Source organism: Neopelma chrysocephalum, unplaced genomic scaffold, assembly GCF_003984885.1.
Source record: "Neopelma chrysocephalum unplaced genomic scaffold, ASM398488v2 Primary Assembly neopelma1_23, whole genome shotgun sequence".
Taxonomy (NCBI): domain Eukaryota; kingdom Metazoa; phylum Chordata; class Aves; order Passeriformes; family Pipridae; genus Neopelma; species Neopelma chrysocephalum.
This window is the reverse complement of record NW_020897691.1, coordinates 9491982-9505089: the sequence shown is the minus strand read 5'-3', so window position 1 is coordinate 9505089 and position 13108 is coordinate 9491982. Positions and strand designations below refer to the sequence as shown.

At 38.6% G+C, this 13108-nt stretch overlaps 1 protein-coding gene across 1 annotated transcript in view; it reads right to left on the bottom strand.

Moving 5' to 3' along the window:
- RPS6KA2 (ribosomal protein S6 kinase A2) overlaps positions 1-13108 on the bottom strand; it is a 283503-nt gene that overhangs the window by 253928 nt on the left and 16467 nt on the right. The window lies entirely within an intron of this gene.

Sequence of the window (13108 nt, the reverse complement as noted above, 5' to 3'; positions counted from 1 at the left end):
GATGCACAGGTTTGAATTTAAGGGAGGGCCAAACATGACAGGCAAGTGACAGCTGCAGTAAAAGGCACAACCAAACTGAGAACTAGTGCCACCACGCACCAATGAGAAAGTCCAAGTCCAACTGAAGAGGCACACTGAAAATGCTACAGAAGTGCAAGTTATGTCAAAATATTGGTCAGGAGAAAAATACAGACCCAGGAGAGCCGCTGAGATAAACCAACAGCTGAATGTAAGCAGCTGACCTGCTAAAAGCATTTAGAAGATTATTCTAGCCATCAGGTGTTCAGACTGATGGGAGAGAATTACAGACTAGTTTTCTGAGAAGCATCCTGCACCAGGAGGATATCTATCAAAACATCACCAAAAAGATGATTCCAAGTCCCATTTCAAGAAAAGGTTTTCCAAAACTGGCAACTGGGGAACACAAGCAGTGTGACAGGGGCTAATTCTTTGGTGTGTTACATGCTTGAAGCCTTTGGGTTCCATTTTGGTAAAAGCTAAGAAGAACATTTCTTAGGAAGATCTCATTGTATATTCTGTAAGGTGCAGAAAATCCAAAGATACCTGTAAAAACAGGATGGTGAAATCATCTTAAAACCCACCTGGATGCATGTAGCAGAAACATAAATTGAAGCCCCTAGTATCTTTCTCAATAGTTTCTGCTAAAAAAGGGCAAGCTTAGTTTTGAAACTTGGAGCCTCTCAAGCCATACAGTTTAAAAAAACCTTGCAATTTCAGCGTATGCATTACCAAGCAGCATACTACTTTTAGAACTAACAATTCTTACTCCATCCATCTGCATCATTTCTTGGTATCTGAACTTCTGTCTAGGAGATTTCCAGAGTCAAACAGCATTAACTTAGAATTTCATTTTTCATACTATAATTATTTGGCTGCATTTTTATTTCTGCACTCACATCCATAAAAGCTGCAAGGTTTTCCTCTATATAAGCAAATTAAAATACTTTGAAGAGATCTTAAAAAATTCAAAAGACTTCCTTCCTTTGAGATAACACATAATCATCCCAGACTCTATATTCATCTAATTCTTTAAAGTGTAGCTCAATCTAAACAATTAGATTTAGGTTGAAAGTACCATAAAGACAATTCTACGCCTTTTAATATATAACCAGGTTTTGGAGGACAGCTGCGCTACAGCAGAGGTAAAAGGTAGACTTTCAGCTATAATTCTGAATTCCTGCAGTTTTGTTAATTTCGTTTTATTTTAATCAAGAAAAACATTGAGGACTGAAGACGTCCTTTGGCATTATTTTTAGGTATTTATGTGTGTCTGAATATATTCTGAATTCTGTCATGGTTACTATGGTAGATAATTGCTTTTTGTTAAATGTGACAGTGAACAGACCTAACACAGTCTCTGCTTATTCACAATCTTTTCAGCTAAATGCAACATCTAACAAACAAACAAGTCCTCCAAAAATCATGTGCATAACACGTTTACTTCCAGACATGGCTATCTGCCCTTTTCAAACCTGTGCACTGTTATATGCTACAGGCTTTGCTTAAGCAATTTAAATGAAAGATGCATCATTCATTGATGAATGCTTACCTCATCCCTCTGATCTAACCAACAGAAGGAACCACATTTTCTTAATTATTTAATTTTATTATTATTATTTTTATTTTTGTTTATGAACTACACAGTTCTTAGCAGGCCTGTTCCCATCTAATACTAACTCTAATGGGAAAGATGGCATTAGCCTCCCAAGAGAAGTCAGCCATAAGCAAATTCTGCAGGACTGAAGGAATAAAGCATCCTGTGCCTATATTTAGTTCTGCATATATAGCACTTATACAGTATCTTATATTAAAGAAAAATATAGCTCAGATTTTTCTTTCAGTATAGTGTTACTCTTCACTGGAACCAATATTAAAGAGTTCCATACAAAGGTAGGTGGTATTACAGATATCCTTTTCTATACCTATTTAAGTTACCTTGCTACTTTCCTTAGTATTGCCAATTTGAAAAGATAAAACACCTTCTTCCTTTAACTCGCACAGGTAAAAAGGTAAAAATAACATTAAACTATTTTATCAGCAATTCTAACCAAACCTTAGTCCCTGTAACTGACAGGTTTCCATTTTACCTCCTGTTTTGATTTACATATACACAGGCTTACAATACACCAGGAGAATTGCTTAATACAAGCCAGTTTCTTCCCTGGTTAGCTGACCCCTTGCAAAAGTTGGTCAATAAATCAGTAAATATTGGATCAAATCCAGTCGTACTTGTCTGTGCTTAGAAACGAGACTCTAAAAAAAATTCTCAGTATGAATCTGGACACCCTAAAGGTTAAGTGTTTAAGATCAGCAGCTTCTAACACAACTTCCAGTAACCCTAATGCTGCACATTTATACTGGGAACATACTTTCTGGCCCTAATTATCAGAGGGAAGGTCCACCGGCTCTGCTGTCTGTCACAAGCTTCCCGTGCAATGTGCAGAAGCCCAGTTCCTGGCACAAGGCCTCTTGAACAAGGAGAATTTTCCACTAAGTCTGGCCACTGGACTGAGCCATGACAGCAGCAACAAAAACTACTGCTTTAGGACTCAAATACCATTTCTTGCAACCCTACCAGCAAACCCAGAGCAAGGGCAGCACAACAGCTTCTGACACGCATTTTGCCCTCTGCATCCAAAAGTCTTTGCTTGTGGTGCTATTGATCTGCATACTCAAGAACCAAAAATGGTGGTTTTGTCAAGTTTTGCCTCTAAATCATTTGAGGTTGTTACATAGAGCACTAAATTCTTTCCTTTATGATGCTGAAAGGATTACTCCAGACAACTGGTTAGTGCAAATCTGTTTAAGCTCTCTGGGGCTACACAGCAAAGAACTGAGACTACTCTCTTAGAGATCATTCATAACTTAGATCAAGAAAATTCCAATATGACCTGTTTTCAGGCTCTTTTTTCAAACACGTAGCTAAAAAAAAACACTAAGCACATTTTATCAGGAAGTTCGGATTGCAGAAAAATTTCTTTCTTTCCCCTCCCACTCCTCAAAAGCCCAGAGGCATGATTCTATCATCTTTTTCTCTTCTGTCCTCATGTACCAACTCCAGCGTGTCAAGAGACACTTCGTGGGATAAACAAGGAAGCAGACCACAGGCAATGCTGTTTTCTGGATAATACTGAATACACGGTATCAAGTCAAAAGCATTGATCTTGGAAAACAGAACTCTACTCCCTTTCCAAAATAATTTATGCCAAAATCCACAGCAGTCTGGTCTTGGAAGTGCCCACTGCAGGCAAGAGCAATTGCATGTGACTTTCCCCTCTTGTTCCAATTAGCAAACATCACTGCCTGGCAGATCCTGCTCAAGCTTTGGAAACAAATTCTCACATAAACCACTCTCCCCCTACACCTTCCCAAACACCCAACAGAAAGGCAGTTTCCTGGGGGACTGATACCAAGGACTACTGCAACAGAAGCAAGGAAATAGGTTTCTCCACAGAACCTGCTTTGTCTCTGTAAGTGCAGATACCCTTTCTGGAAGATTTATAGAGAGGAGGTTAGAGCTTGTTTCGCTCAAGAACGCTCTCCTACCTAAGAAGAACCTTTCTCAAAGATAGTTGGATGATTTTTCCCTTCTGCATTCCAGAGGAAGCTTTCAGGCTCATTCTCTGGTATGAGGAGAGATAAACCCTCACAGATGTTATGGGTCTCTGCATTTGGGGGGGTGGTGGTGCACAAGGGGAGGCAGCAATGATAAAAGCCAAGGAAGATAGGAGGGGCGTGCCATTCTTAGGCCCAGTGTTCAAGCACTGTTAGGAACTTTCCCTTGTAAGGTTAGTGTTCTCAACTTTGGAATAAATTTTCCTGAAATCCTTCCACTGCCTGGCATTTCATGGGTACCTGTGTGTTATTTTACTTCACAGTCACCCCGCTACCCTAAGAACCCGAGTTACCCTTTGAGATGCTCTCAACAAAGAAATGACTGCATCACCTTTATACCAGAAACAAAACAAAACTAAGTCCTCTGCAATTAAAAACAGAAAAAAGAAACAGTGCTGCATCACAGCTGGAAAAGTTCTAGGTGTAGAAGTAACAGAATGGGAAAGGAGAACAACTTTTTAAGAAGAGAGGTCTATTTTATTTCTTGAAACTTAGTATATCATAAAGCTTAAGGAGTCTTACAGCTGATGTTTTTAAGGAATTCATTTCAAGTTCTGCTGTGAATTTGGACACTGTGGTCAAGGTTTCAGCGAGACTTTTCTCTCTTTATTACACTTTTTTGAGGGTAAAGCAGCTCCATGTAGTTTCTCTAAATCTGTATTATAAATGCAAGCCACCTTCAAGTTGATTTCTATTTACAAGCCTTTTTAAGCAACATCAGTACACAGCAGTTATAAAAGAAGGTTTTTAGCTTAGTCATTTGCAAATCTTTCCAACAGTCAAAAGATTTTTTTAGAGATATTTCACACAAACTCACAATAATCCATATCCTTCCCTCCATTCCCCCCATACAAAAATCAGGTTATCCTCAAAAGGTACATTATGATTTTGGGGGACCCCTGGTGGCCTAGTGGTTAGCATGCAGGACTCTCACCTCTGCGACCCAGGTTCGAATCCCAGCCAGTCCCCCGGGCAGATGGAGCCCGTTAGCCCTGTGAGGCCATCCATCTATGAGAAGGTCACTCTAAACAAACCTACGTCCTGAGGACCTCACTGCCATTGTCCAAGATTGCTTGGCCCCGGCAGATGAACCTTAGGATTAAAGGGTGGGCTCAGTTCAGCGCAGGCTGTGTCTCACCTAAAAAATCCATTGCACAGGTTGGAAAGGTAAAAAGACCTTTCCCCAAATCTTCGTTCACAAAGACTGGCCATTATACATTATGATTCATGGCCTTGCTGAGATTTTGTTCCTCCTTTAAATAAGCTCAAGTTATTTAGGAATCTATACTGTGCATACTGGTTACAAAACTCACATTAGTTAAGATATGAGATAACCCTACTTTATTTCTAGTATAGTCAATGCCTACACCCAAGTTTGGAAGAAAACAAAGACAGGTTACTCTATGTACATGACAATGTAGGTGATGGGGTTAAGGAGCATAGGGAAGGAAAATAACCAGGTCCATAAATCTTCCCTGTCCTTCTCCCAGTCTCCTTAAACTTCCCATATACTCTATTAGAAACAACCCTTGCTGGAGGCAGAAGGGAATGGAAGGTATGAACAGCGCAACAGGACAACAAAAGGCTGCAGGCTATCAATTAGTCCTTAACACCATTCTTCTCCACATGCATGCATTGTTTACCCGATTACCAAAACCCACACAGGTTTGAAAATGATCATAAGGTGATTCCCAATCACATTTTACTCTTCACTTTCTACTGCACTGATCAGTGGAAATGAAGGAAATTACAAGTTCTGAGAGTATTCTCAGTATATATTTGCTCTTATTTCATAAATGCCACTACATGCTCGGTAGTGATCAAATACTTCTACTGATGAGGTAAGGTTTGTAACACTGTACAACAGAGTTGAAATTACTTAGATTTGGAAACCTAATCCCCAAATAAATGCTGTTCTTACTAAAGAGCCCTTCAGTAGAGTAGCCAGAAAGTCAGAGATTTGTCTCTCTAAATGATGCTCTACACTTTCAAATATATCTAAGCCAAAGACATTTTATCAAAATGCATGACCATACCATAGCTCAGGAAGCTCTGGCAAGATTTAGGCAGCACAACACCCACAGACATGCTGTGACAGCTCAGTCTTGACAGAACACTAAAGTTTTGAATCAGGGCTATTTTGTAAAGGTCCAGTACAAGTCATGGGACAACATTTCAGAGAAGGACCCTCAGGGAAGTCACTCATGGACAAGATTACATACCTAGAAAACTTGCAGTGTCTTTACGAACACAAGGCCACTGGAAAAAAAAAAGCAAGACTGCTGCAGGAGGAGTAACTGATCATTCAGCTCTGGCTGCAACCTGTAATTGCATAGGGGTTCTATGTCTTGGGTTGGTTTTTCATGTCTTTATGGTAGATACATAACTTAGATATATACTGGAATTATGACAGGTCAGTTACTATTGGTCTACAAATTAACACTTCCAACAGATGTGGAAGGTCAGATTTGAACACAGATTCATAGCTTCTCCTGACCTTTCCAATATGCAGAGTAAATACAAATGAACAATCTAGATAGTTAAGTTAATATGAGAATGAAAAAGCTTTTATACCATATATTGTTCTTTTTACAATAATCACAGATTAATTCACATTGAGAGTAATTCCTTAGCACAGTGAAGGAAGAAAGCCTATTGCCCAAAGGGAATGCCTCAGATTCAGACTTAGGTCTCAACATATATCTCAACATATATTTAGAGTGCTCTAACAAGTATGTCTCTTGGGCATCGTTTTGTTTTTTTTTTAATTTTAACTAAGAATTCTAAGTTTATAAAGTATCTAAAATCATACATTTTCAGAGTTGCAAAAATATTTATTATACTGGTGACTCTTTATTGCCCACAGCTATAAAGGATATAGAAACAGAAGTAATACATGACTTAAGCCAGAGACTTCGGAGAAAAACAGAAAGTGCACAACTGGAAATAAGTCATATCTTTTCTTTAGGATAAAATACAAACTTAGTCCTATTTTCTTAATTTATTAGTATTCATTTGAATCTACCTGCCTTTTAATTTTACTTGTTATTCTTGCACATTTTAGACATACATATAAGGAAGAAAAAAGTTAAAAACTGCACCTTAAATTAGTTGATCTTCACTTTTCCACAGAAAAGCAAAACCATACAAACAAAAAGAACCATCTCTTGGTTTCACCTTTAGTTAAAGAGGTTTAATATTCTATCTCCTCATATACATTTCTCTCCATTGCTCTAATAATTTTTCACCAACTCTTTGGTCTCAATAACCATGTTTCTTATGCTTTTTCAAAGGTGAAATGACTGTAACTGAATACAAGGCTCCAACTGAGAAAATTGAGCACAGTGGCATAGCTCAGCTGGTACAATCTATTCACTTTCTCCTGCATATGGTACTTCCTGCACAATTCACAAACAAAAGAAGGATTGATGCTCCAAAGTCTGTGTTCTGTACCTCCCACAGACACACAGTGGCAGAATAGTTGGCACAACAATGCCATACATGAGTACTGTTAGCATTTTGAAAGAGATTTCTAGAAATAGCTACACTACTGACTTCTAAAAAAAAAAAAAAAAACAACAAAAAACACAACAACTTTCTCTTCACTTTCAGTGCTTTTTCATCTTCTGATTAAAGATGCTATTATTCTTCTATTGAGACATTACGTGGATGTACCAAAAACATGAATGCAGAATATAATGTTACAATGACAACATACAGGTTCTTTGCTCATAGATTTAAAAAAAAAAATCCATCTTCCCATTATCTGTTACCATTTCATGTAAGGTAGTACAATTATACTCTCTGTTATAATTCCAGTAATTTCTGCAGTTGATCATAACCTACAGTAAAGCAAACCCTGCCAAATAAACCAAGTCACCTGAAAACAATGCGCTAGGGGATTAATGCTTGGAAAATGCCCAGCTTCTCACAGGAGTTTCATCTTTCAGGTGTGGCAGGGGATCTAGAATTTTAAAAGCAACAAGGCAGCAAAAACGCTGTCAATACTGGATGATTCTAAAGTTATATTTGAAATATACAGTCAAACCAAAAACGTCAGGAAAAGAGCAACAAAATAAGCTGCAGCTTGATTTAGGTAACTATAAGATCTATTTAATTCAGGCCTAGCTAATGCAAAACTGTATTTTCACTGAATAACAAAATGAAAAGAAAAATAGTAATCTTCTGCTAAATGTGATATATTTCCAGACAATAAATTTATACAGAATTTTGTATTGTGTTTACCTTTCATAATTTCTTTATGGACAAGTACACAGAGAACTACCATTAAGACTTACCAAATTTGATCTGTAATGCAAGAGAGCAATTCATCAACTGCCTCTCAAATGCTTATCTGCAAAATTAAGAAGGAATGTAGAAATAGGATTTTGAAATTTACATCGATTAACAGCAAACTTTCATTAAGTTTGGATAGAGGGAACAAGAGAACCATCTGCACATTGTGTAGGTAGCCAAGTTGTAGGATGCTTTACTCGCAGGATGATTAGCAGGAACTATCATAGTTCTGACTCATAAATGGCAAATTATGTGTTTGGTCTGAAGTCACTCAACTTCAACAAAACCAAATATAAGTTTCCAACAGCTCAATGAAAACAGCACCACGGAAAATGTCATGCCAGAACAGCATAAGCAAGGGGTGTTAAAGGCGAAAAGACTGCATACCCTAATAGGCAATGATGAACTAGAGAAGGTTTTAGTCTTAAGTAACAGAAAACCCACACTGGAGACCTGTGCTTTTAGGTGCTTGTGAAACCATTTCTGAACTGCACGGTCCCTCCATTCACAGATGTAACAATTAATCTGATATGGAGAGTACTTAGAGCTAATTTGGGTTGAAAGATAAAAATTCTAGCAGAATCTTTGTAATTTTGTGAGCTAACATTAGAAGGAAAAACTATGTTCATCTATTATAGCAATTGCTGTCTTGCATTAGCCATGAACTTTCATCTGCTTCTGCCTATCTGAAGCCAAATAACTGGGGTTTGGCTAAAGCCTTTTTTCTGGAAAGGAATTCAGTTCTGACTTGAAAACTTTAAGAGAAAGACAAGCTCACTTCCCGGCTTCTAAAAACTCCCTTCCCATATTTTTAAAAATCTGCCAGCGGTTTCTAGCTTTATTCTCAGCTACTAGGTCTAGGGAGGGGGTACAGGCTTCAGCTTCCAGTTACTCCTTCTCACACCAGCTCAGTGATTGCAGCATTTCCCTGTAACAGGCAAGTATGATTCACTCAAGTGCACACAGCACTGTCAGCTCAGCTCTTATTGTTAAAAAAGTTTAAACTGGTATTCAAAGAAACAAAAAGAAAACTCCACCCTAAAAATGACTGAAGACTTACTCAAATTCTCATATAATAATTCATTCTTAAGTGATTAAAAACCCTTTCCCCAAACAAGACAGACCTCTACTGTTGGATAAAGTTACTGCAAGCTTAAAAAGTTTACTCATTACCCCAGAATAATTCCATTGGGCTTGTTTATAGGTTATAGATATGCACTGCAAATCAGGGCTCCTGCTGCAGCATAGTGGTATCTCTGAGGTGGCTTGCTGGCAGAGATGCACAAGATGAGGTGAGAAGTCCCTCCCCCAATGCATTTCTTCCTAAGGGGCCCATCTCACGGACATGCTCGGAACCTCACAATAAGCTACCCTTTGTGGCACTGATGCTGCTCCTCAAAGTAAGGTGCTGTAGATCTAACAAACAGGAATTGCTGAAACTAAGAAAATTAAAAAGTTAAGATGAATGCATATACCACAAATATCAAAATGCCTCATTGCAGCCCAGCTTTAGATTGACCTGAACTGAGCTCTATGACACTGAGACTACTATGTGTCAGCCAGGCTCACAGAACATCCCAAGTAACGAACCCTGTCAAAGTTAAACTGACAGCTGTACCCAGGTTACCTAGTGCCAGTCTCCTTGTCAGATCCCCATGCCACATCACAGTTACTGTGGTCTGCAATATTGTGGTGACAACATTCCAACCACTGGAGTTGACATTTATTTGGTTAAGAAACAACCAGCACCTGCCTTGCACCTTCCATTGAAACATCAGGCTATGATCTAAGAAACACAGAATTAATCCTTCCTCACTCTTCAAAGCAAGAGCAGGGGGAAAACAGAGGTTAAAATCCTGATTCTTAAAATCATTTAGATTGGAAGCAACCACTAGAGGTCATCTAAACCAATCACATGCCTAAAGAAGCCAGTCCAAAGTTAAGTTTGACTCAGACTCTGTAGCAGAACTGAGATAATTATGGGCTGGGGTATGTTTCAGGGCATGATTTGGAACAAAGGAGAGCTGTGTCTTTTAATACTTGGCTGGGGTATGGCTATGCAAAGAATGAAGATAAAACCTTGCTATAATAAAGTAAGTAATTATAGCTAAGATACTTTTTCTCTGTGATGCAACTCAGTGTTACCATCTGCAACAGATTTACACTGCATCTAGTTTGTTAGGGTATAACAATACAAGACAAAAAGTAGTTTAAAACATAAATTTTTTTTATATACATCTGGAAACTTAATACCTTAAATTCAAGATTAGAATTACTTGGCTACCGTGGATAAGTTCCAACCTGCTTTTTGGATTCGTTTCAACTCTCTAAGACCCGTCGAGAGAATAAGAAACTCAAGAGTTATCACTATTTAAGAGGCACAGTATTGCACTAGTCTCAGAAGCACAAGCATCATTTTCAATGCCAAAAGTAAGACAGTAACACGACCGAGGCATGTTTCTACATTTCCACAGTTCCATCTGTACAAAATATGGTGAATGACTGTCTCCTATAACGCAGAAATGTGTCTTTCATGGACTAAAATCAGATGGCTGGGGAAGAAAGTTATCACAAGTAACAAGGGACCACACTTTCCAGCTCCCATGGTTGTTCATTACAGCACCAGCTCTGCTAGCTGCTAGAAAGATGAGCAAGGGAACAAGTGAGCAGGGTTCAGCTGGTACAGGCACACACAGGAAATAGGTATTTCCAAAGCGCTGCATTTTCCTCTTAGACTATTAAGGGTCACACTTGCATAACACTTGGCGAACAAGAATAAAAACTGTTTCTGTCTCATGGACAAAAATTAAGAAACGACATGTTTTGTCTTAAAAGTGTGTTCTCTCTCAAAGCTGAGCAGGTCTTTTAACTAGATCAAAGAAAGGTTAAAAAACAGGTCAACATGTAGCCACAATAGGTGAAATCTGGTTTCTGTAGGGAAATAAGCTTATAGGCTTCTGTATGTATTTTTGGAGACATAAAACTTCCCAGAAAGAAAGGCAAGTTAAAGTTGCTCTGCAAGAAGCAGAACTAATAAAGACTGTTCCTCAACAGATCTGTGACTATTGTTTCTTGGACTTCTTTCCTCCTCTTGCCTTTTTGGAAAGGGACATAAAACATATTTCCTAGCCTGCTTATTGCATTGAAAAGTAGATATTGACTTGTGGGCATGTAGAATTCTGCTTTTTAATCCCTTGGTAGGGTATTGCTTTGAGTCTCTCACTTTTGCTCATTTAACAACATTCACAAAATCTTTGAGAACAGAGATCTAAGTGCCTACTCCTCTTTGAAGCCTAACAGAAGTTGGCCACAGTATTGATAGTATTGGAATATCCAATCAGTGTGATTGTACACATTGCTTCCCTAAGAACAGCCTAAAGATCTAATAGAATCAATCGACCTTGACATTCTTCAGCAAGACTGCTACAAAATTGCTTGCTTACAGGTCATGCAATTTCAGGGTCTGCAGTTTTCAGTACAATTCTTTAAAATGAGACTTATCTTCATCCCCATGGCAACAGACTGCAGGCATGTCCACACCACAGCTAGGAGATGTGACTGCAGTTTATTTGCTAGCTTCAGTCTAGCCAGTTCAAGAAAATATAGTAATATATCCTAACTAGTATGGGTTAGGGTCTTCAGACACTAAGCACACAGCTAAAGTTCATGCTGTCATCATATAGCTACTCCTGATATTGAACCTTTCTATCCCACAGCTGCACGAATATCACAACCAGTTGCAGAGCAGCACCTGGTGAAAAATGTACATCATGTTATCTGAAATTATTTCAGTGTGCACCTTACAAGACTGTAATTTATTCAAATAAAAGACACTAAGTGTACATTGTGTGCCTGTGTTTCCACCCCCATCTCCCAACCCCCCCCAAAAAAAAAAACAAACCAAAACCAAAAAAACCCCACACCCCAGTCACTTAAGATGTTTGCTAATATAAACAGGATGGGAGAGGCAACACTTCCCATACCACAGATGCAGGTGCCCAACAGACTTTTTGTTTCAGTTGGCTCTTTTGCCTATGGATGTTTCCAGGTACCATGTAATGGTAAAAAGGTCATTGACCTGAGTATGTCTGAATTCATCTCATTAGGCTAACATTCAGAAACCTTAATTACATCTCTGCTCTGCTTAAGCAAAAGTCACATTTATCCCTCACAACACTAAGTCTAGTAGCCCTGTGAAATCCCATGTTGTGCCACAGCAATACATGACGAAAATTATTTAATCCAGTTTCTCCCACGAGCACCCAAACCTCCAGGATTTAGGCTACTTTTATGTTTAAGCTGACTTATTCTTCAAATTAGTAAGAAGACTGGGGGAAGGAGGTGAGGAGAAACACACACACAAGTGAATGTATCAAAGCACCCTTGTATACAGCCACCTTCAATCACTGGATACTTCTGCTAATTCACACAAGCTGAACTGCATCGCAGAAGCAAAGGGTAGTCAGCCTCTTCAAGACACTCACCTTGGGAGTGAGTTATGCCCATTCCATGTCTTCAAGCAGTGAAGTTGATTCTGGTCTCCCCTATCTGCTTTGTTGTAAGAATTCGAAAAGTCCCACAGCAGGCTCTCTTGTTTCTACTTTACAGATTTAGTCTAGTATTTACGCTGCTATGTACAAAGTCAAAATGCTTCAGAAAGAAGCAGAAACAATTAAATTACTCATTTCAGTCTTGAAGATATCATTTTATTACAATAACTTGCCATATTATAATAACACGCAGATAGATTTGGGTGCCTAGACCATCTGACTCTCCATAAACAGCCAAACTTTATTTTTTCCTAGCCTCATAAGGACAATACTTTTAGAACAAGATGAGAAAAATTACTGTTCTTCAAATCTACATGTAAAACCTTGGGCCCCAAGGCAAGTCTTCTTTTCTCATAGAGAGGACAGCAATCTCTCCCCTAATAAGCTGCAGTGCACATACAGTCTTCTGCCACGAGTTTCATCAGAAAAATCTGCTATTCAGGCCCAGATACTTAAAGGCTACAGTGTTTTGCTGTTGATGAGATCATAAGTAAGGAGACTTCTGTACGAAAAACTATGCACTCCCAACCCCCCATCTTCCAGTATTTCATACCTCCTTTAAACTACGGAGTCATGAGGTGTGCTGGTTTAAAAGTTAACCAGCAAGGCAAAATGAACTCAATTCA